At 48.0% G+C, this 7726-nt stretch overlaps 1 protein-coding gene across 2 annotated transcripts in view; it reads left to right on the top strand.

Annotated features, from left to right (window-relative positions):
• The first annotated feature begins 3720 nt into the window (after positions 1-3720).
• CUNH15orf39 (chromosome unknown C15orf39 homolog) overlaps positions 3721-7726 on the top strand; it is a 51429-nt gene continuing 47423 nt past the window's right edge. For both annotated transcript variants that reach the window (XM_077472604.1, XM_077472606.1), the window contains exon 1: positions 3721-3848. The gene's annotated coding sequence lies outside the window, so the exon portion shown is untranslated. The remainder of the gene's footprint in view (positions 3849-7726) is intronic.

Genomic DNA, 7726 nt, shown 5'->3' with positions numbered 1-7726 from the left:
GTGATCACGTCCGTATAGTGACGAAACGCGTAGGGAGGAATGGCGTGCTGACATGCAGGGAGCACCATCAGGTGTTCTGGAGCACCCAGGCCAATTCTGACATTTCTCTCCTATTAAATATGTAAAAATCATCATTTATTTGCTAGAAAATTACATAGAACCCGAAAAAATGATATATTTTTTTTAGCAAAGACCCTAGAGAATATAATGGCAGTCATTTTATCTCTCACGGTATTTGCGGTATTTTTCGAACGCTTTTTTGGGGGAAAAAAATGTTTTGTGCTTAAAAAAAAACCCAGTAAAGTTAGCCCAATATTTTTGCATAATGTGAAAGATGAAGTAAATAGATACCTAACATGTCACCCTTAAAAATTTCACACACTCGTGGAATGGCGCCAAACTTCGCTACTTAAAAATCCCCATAGGCGACGCTTTAAATTTTTTTACTGGTTATATGTTTTGAGTTACAGAGGAGATCTAGGGCTACAATTATTGCTCTCGCTCTAATGTTCGCAGCGCTACCTCACGTGTGTGCTTTGAACACCGTTTTCATATGTGGGCGGGACTTACTTATGCGTTCGCTTCTGCATGCGAGCACATGGGGACAGGGGCGCTTTAAAAAAAAAATATTGTTCACTTTACTTTATTTATTTTAGTTTGACACTTTTTTCCCATAAAAATAATTTTTTTGATCACTTTTATTCCTATTACAAGGAATGTAAACATCCCTTGTAATAGGAATATGGCATGGCAGGTCCTCTTTATAGTGAGATATGGGGTCAATAAAACCCCACATCTCACCTCTAGGATGGGTGGACTGAAATAAAAAAAAAATTAAAAAACGATTCTGGCTTTGATCGTAGCGGTGAGTCAGTAGAGGCACCGGAGGCCAGCGCGGGGGGGGGGGGGGGGGGGGCGGGTGCCCCCTCTCGCCTCCCATAGGAACGATCAAGGAACAGCCGCTATGATCATTTTTATGGTATAGGGAATTTCCAGCTGAAAAAGCTGATATCTGAATGATGCCTGTAGCTGCAGACATCATTCAGATATCCCTGCACAAAGTCAAGTCAAAGTCGGCAGGTGGGAAGTGATTAAAATGCATTTTTTTTTTTTTTTAACACAAAGTTGTCCATTTATACAATATTTCTAACACATAGCATGTACAAACCAAAAATGACACCCCAAAATACATTCTCCTTCTGAGTACCGCGATACCACATGTGTGAGACTTCCACAGCCTGGCCACATACAGAGGCCGAGTACGGCCGGGTATCACTGAGTATTGCAGAGTATGGCCAGGTATCACCGAGTATTGCAGAGTATGGCTGGGTATTGCAGGGAATCACCGAGCATGGCTGGGTATTGCAGGGTATCACATAGTATGGCTGGGTATTGCAGGGTATCACCGAATATGGCTAAGCATGGCCGATTATGGCTGGGTATTGCAGGGTATCACCGAGTACGGCTGAGCATGGCCGAGTATAGATGGGTATTGCAGAGTATGGCTGGGTATCACTGAGTATTGCAGAGTATGGCTGGGTATTGCAAAGTATGGCTGGGTATTGCAGAGTATGGCCGGGTATTGCAGGGTATCACCGAGTATGGCTGGGTATTGCAGAGTAGCAGGGTATTGCAGAGTATTGGCAGGGTATTGCAGAATATTGGCAGGGTATTGCAGAATATTGGCAGGGTATTGCAGAGTATTGGCAGGGTATGGCAGAGTATTGGCAGGGTATGGCAGAGTATTGGCAGGGTATGGCAGAGTATTGCAGAGTAATGGCAGGGTATGGCAGAGTATTGGCAGGGTATCACCGAGTATTGCAGAGTATTGGCAGGGTATTGCAGAATATTGGCAGGGTATTGCAGAGTATTGGCAGGGTATGGCAGTAGGCTCCCCCGAGCGTGGTCCGGTGGTAGCGCCCCCGAGTGCGGTCTGGTGGTATCAGCACACAGATGTGGTCTGGTAGTAGGCTCCCCCAAGTGCGGTCCGGTTGTATGAGCACACAGATGTGGTCTGGCAGTAGGCTCCCCTGAGTGTGGTCCGGTTGTAGGGCCCCTGAGTGCGGTCCGGTGGTATCAGCGCCCAGATGTGGTCTGGCAGTAGGCTTCCCCGAGTGAGGTCCGGTGGTAGCGCCCCCGAGTGCGGTCCGTTGGTATCAGCACACAGATGTTGTCTGGCAGTAGGCTACCCCGAGTGCAGTCCGGTGGTAGCGCCCCCGAGTGCGGTCCGGTGGTATGAGCACACAGATGTGGTCTGGCGGTAGGCTCCCCCAAGGGCGACCCGGTGGTAGCGCTCCTGAGTGCAGTCCGGTGGTAGTGCCCCCAAGTGCGGTCCGGTAGTATGAGCACATAGGTGTGGTCTGGCGGTAGGCTCCCCCAAGGGCGGCCCGGTGGTAGCACTCCTGAGTGCAGTCCGGTGGTAGCGCCCCCGAGTGCGGTCCGGTGGTATGAGCACACAGATGTGGTCTGGCGGTAGGCTCCCCCAAGGGCGGCCGGTGGTAGCGCTCCTGAGTGCAGTCCGGTTGTATGAGCACACAGATGTGGTCTGGCAGTAGGCTCCCCTGAGTGCGGTCCGGTTGTAGGGCCCCTGAGTGCGGTCCGGTGGTATCAGCGCCCAGATGTGGTCTGGCAGTAGGCTTCCCCGAGTGAGGGAAGGTTGTAGTGCCCCTGAGTGCGGTCCGGTGGTATCAGCGCCCAGATGTGGTCTGGCAGTAGGCTTCTACGAGTGAGGTCCGGTGGTAGCGCCCCCGAGTGCGGTCCGTTGGTATCAGCACACAGATGTTGTCTGGCAGTAGGCTACCCCGAGTGCGGTCCGGTGGTAGCGCCCCCGAGTACGGTCCGGTGGTATGAGCACACAGATGTGGTCTGGCAGTAGGCTCCCCCGAGTGCAGTCTGGTGGTAGCGCCCCCGAGTGCGGTTCGGTGGTATGAGCACACAGATGTGGTCTGGCGGTAGGCACCCCCAAGGGCGGCCCGGTGGTAGCGCTCCTGAGTGCAGTCCGGTGGTAGCGCCCCCTAGTGTGGTCCGGTGGTATGAGCACACAGTTGTGGCCTGGCAGTAGGCTCCCCTAAGGGCGGCCCGGTGGTAGCGCCCCCAAGTGCGGTCCGGTGGTATGAGCACATAGATGTGGTCTGGCGGTAGGCTCCCCCAAGGGTGGCCCGGTGGTAGCGCTCCTGAGTGCAGTCCGGTGGTAGCGCCCCCAAGTGCGGTCCGGTGGTATGAGCACACAGATGTGGTCTGGCGGTAGGCTCCCCCAAGGGCGGCCCGTGGTAGCGCTCCTCAGTGCAGCCCGGTGGTAGCGCCCCCAAGTGCGGTCCGGTGGTATGAGCACATAGATGTGGTCTGGCGGTAAGCTCCCCCGAGTGCGGCCCGGCGGTAGTGGCAGCAGAACACTCTGTTTTTGGATAGGTGGAGTTTTGCTCCTGAGAAGTGGGGAAGGTGTCGGTGTCACTCACCTCATCTTACATAGATATTTATAGAAATGTGTTTTTAGAGATTTGCAACTGAATGTTCTCCTCCACAGAACCAGCTTCTCTGGATTTGGATAAATGCAAATGTGTAAAGACAACAAGGAGTGTGGAGCTCCGGGCGCAGGCAGGGAAAGTGAGCGCCGAGTTCCCGCCTCCCTCCATCCATCTCCCCACAGACCGGCTCCCTTCACAGCCTGACTTCCTCATGACTCCCAGATGTTTCCTCCCCTCCCCCACTCCTCCCCCCCCCCTCCTCACCAGGCTGCGCTTCCTCCGCTCTCCGCTCACTTCTATCACACGGCTACACGGAGCGGAGAGCTCCTCCGACACCGACAGACCCGACACCCGGCCATGGAGGAGGGCGACACCCGCTACTAGGTGAGAGCAACCGCCACCCGGGTGTGCAGAGAGGAGTAAAGAGGACTGTGCAGAGAGAGAAGAGTAGAGTATAGAGGACTGCGCAGAGAGAGAGGAGTATAGAGGACTGCGCTGCGCAGAGAGGAGTATAGAGGACTGCGCAGAGAGAGAGAAGAGTATAGAGGACTGTGCAGAGAGGAGTATAGAGGACTGTGCAGAGAGGAGTATAGAGGACTGTGCAGAGAGGAGTATAGAGGACTGTGCAGAGAGAGAGGAGTATAGAGGACTGTGCAGAGAGAGAGGAGTATAGAGGACTGTGCAGAGAGAGAGGAGTATAGAGGACTGTGCAGAGAGGAGTATAGAGGACTGTGCAGAGAGGAGTATAGAGGACTGTGCAGCGAGGAGTATAGAGGACTGTGCAGCGAGGAGTATAGAGGACTGCGCAGAGAGAGAGGAGTATAGAGGACTGTGCAGAGAGAGAGGAGTATAGAGGACTGCGCAGAGAGAGGAGTATAGAGGACTGTGCAGAGAGGAGTATAGAGGACTGTGCAGAGAGGAGTATAGAGGACTGTGCAGAGAGGAGTATAGAGGACTGTGCAGAGAGGAGTATAGAGGACTGTGCAGAGAGGAGTATAGAGGACTGTGCAGCGAGGAGTATAGAGGACTGTGCAGCGAGGAGTATAGAGGACTGCGCAGAGAGAGAGGAGTATAGAGGACTGTGCAGAGAGAGAGGAGTATAGAGGACTGCGCAGAGAGAGGAGTATAGAGGACTGCGCAGAGAGAGGAGTATAGAGGACTGCGCAGAGAGAGGAGTATAGAGGACTGCGCAGAGAGAGGAGTATAGAGGACTGCGCAGAGAGAGAGGAGTATAGAGGACTGCGCAGAGAGGAGTATAGAGGAGTGCGCAGAGAGAGAGGGGAGTATAGAGGAGTGCGCAGAGAGAGAGGGGAGTATAGAGGAGTGCGCAGAGAGAGAGGGGAGTATAGAGGAGTGCGCAGAGAGAGAGGAGTATAGAGGACTGTACAGGACTCTGTTGGCCATACATGGGACATAACACACATGACATGTAGGACTCCTCCGTGTCACACATGGGGGGTTCTCAGTGTAGCTCTGGAGACATCCACTTCCCATGTCCAGCAGTGGGGGGGGGGGGGCGAGTGTCCTGGATTGCAGTGACAGTTCTTGTTTCTTGTCCCTGATAAATCTCAGGATATTCTCTGTGGAATACATTTCTCCTTTCCCATGCTGGGTTATTGGATGGAGATGTTTACAATGTGAGGGAGTGTGTGTTGTAGTGTGATTGGTCTGTAGGGTATGGGGAAGTTCTATCACAGAGATGTCTCCGTCATTTACATCTATATATAGAGCAATGTACATATCATATACATCAATATATAGATCACAGCAATGTACCCATCAGTGTATACATCATATACTATAGTAATACATGTATTATATATCACAATGTATCCTTTATGTAGATCAATGCATATATTGTATAATGTAGCACAGCAATCTGTGTCTATCGTGTGTGTGTGTGTGTGTGTATAATGTATGTGTATATAATATAAAATCTCAATATGTCTATCTTAAATATATGTTAATGTGTATATATAATATGCCACAGCTATGTATATATCAATGTGTTTATAGCATAAATATTCTCATATAGCACAGCAAAGTATCTGGAACTGATGTTGAAATGTCGGTAACTGAACGCTGACGGAACATTCTTCTTCCTTCCCTGGTGTTCCTGTTTTGTCTCATTCATAGTTGCTCAGCTGTCCCTGGAATCTGAGGGACTCTCAGTGGTTTGTTGGGATTGTCCCTAGGAGGGTTGTACGGATCCCTCTGTGCCATAACTGGATCAGAATTAGTTTTCCTTGTGTTGGGTTCATGTATTGGTTTTTTATATGGAAAGATCGTCTACATTTGAATGCTTCGCGATTGTGTTGTCCTCACTGACACTAGTTAAAAGCTTAGACCAGTGGTGGCCAAATTAATTGTTATAGTGCAGCCCTTGTCATCAGCAAAGAGCAACTTCATATTATTCAATGTAAGTAATGTTACAGACAGCTGTCAGAGACTGCAGGCATGCAACCGGCGGTGGGCAGGCGCCCCCCCGTAGGCGTGCAACCGGCGGCGTCCAGGCGCCCCGCAGGCATGCAACCGGTGGTGTCTTGCTGTTACAACCCCTTTAGAAATCTGTGCTCCTATGTTTTTGCCACCTGCAGCTCCCTCAAAAATTGTGCCACTTTTGACGTTTCACCCAGCAATACACATTATAAAAAGCTAAAAAGTGATAGTACAGAGAGAGTAAGATAACATGACAGCAATGAACTAAACCATTTTCATTCAGTAAATCAGCTTGTCGTGTGAGAAAATGAAAACTCGGTTGCGGTCAGCTGTCTGGGTGCTGATTTTGCTGGTGCTGGAATGTGCCAGGCAGTGGTTGGTTATGATTTAGAAGACCGTTTTTTCCCCTCAACCACATAGCTGTATTCCATATCTCATTTATATGTATTACATGTGACCTTAGGTCACACTGCTCTGCCTTCTTGTGCAAGCTTTGTGATCTCCCCAGCAGATGAAAATCAAATCTATTGCCCTAGGGGAAGATCTTGGGCAAGTGCTTGTTTGTTTGTTTGTTTGTTTTTTTCCATTATTGGTACAAGGCCATGTTCAGGTATTGCTGGAGCCACTGGCATTTTATGCACGTTTGCAAATATACCGGGCATTTTATACTTGTTTTGCATGTGTGTGTATAAGTGGTTCGTGATCTCTTGTGCATTTCGTTAGTTATGCTTATTTGTTTATGTAGTTTATAGCCCAAACAGTTCTGATTATCTAGGCAAAGCACTTGGGTGTGTTTGGTATTATTTAAAGCACTATTAAACCCAAAAATAAAAATGTAATCAATTGCAGTTTACCAAACCTTAGATGTGGTGGCTGCAATTGTTGTTTTTCTTTTAGGCTTTTTTCTTACCACCTGGTGATCCCGCCAGTGACACACTTCTTGTCTTATGCCTGCTATACATGGACCAAAATTCAACTGGTTCAACAGGAGCCAAATTTAAATTTATGTATGGGCTGGCTGGTCGTACACAAGTCGATTGATAGACCAGCCTGTCGTTTTTTTTTTACAGAACAGTTAGTGCCATTGGCTATAGCCGCAACATTGATTATTTTTTTTTTTTCTTAAAGTCAAATCTTTTTATTTTGCTTTTAAAGATAAATGAGATCTGGGGTGACAATTTTAAAGCATGACATGGTTATCTATTTACTTGGCGTAACATCATCTTTCACTAAATTGGTCTAACTTATTTATTTATTTTAATTCATTAATGTGTATTTGTTTTTAAAAAAAGCGTTTTGAAAGATGCAAATACAGTGTGACATAAAATATTGCAACAACTGCCATTTTATTCTCTAGGGCAGTGATGGCGAACCTTGGCACCCCAGATGTTTTGGAACTACATTTCCCATGATGCTCATGCACTCTACAGTGTAGTGGAGCATCATGGGAAATGTAGTTTCAAAACATCAGGAGTGCCAAGGTTCGCCATCACTGCTCTAGGGTCATATATATATATATATATATATATATATATATATATATTTTTTTTTTTACTTGTAAACAACAAATGTTAGAAAAAGGCCTGGTCTTAAAGTGGAAAGAAAGAAAAGCTTACAGTCACTTAATATGTTTGTATCAAGGTTTTTACAAATTGTCTAATTGTCCCAAACAAAAAAATGTATATATCCACTATAAATTTAACTAAATATATGCTTTGCGGTTTCAAGACTGCTATATATACATTAGCACGGAACCATGTGCTTGTGTGACATATTACAGGCCAAAGCTGCCTCCCATGCTGGTTACTGCAATCATTTTGTCA

This window comes from Lithobates pipiens, unplaced genomic scaffold (assembly GCF_037356315.1).
Source record: "Lithobates pipiens isolate NorthernLeopardFrog02 unplaced genomic scaffold, aLitPip1_a1.2 Scaffold_8, whole genome shotgun sequence".
NCBI classification, from domain to species: Eukaryota; Metazoa; Chordata; class Amphibia; order Anura; family Ranidae; genus Lithobates; species Lithobates pipiens.
Note: the sequence above shows the minus strand (reverse complement) of the source record. Positions and strands in the feature narration are given on the sequence as shown.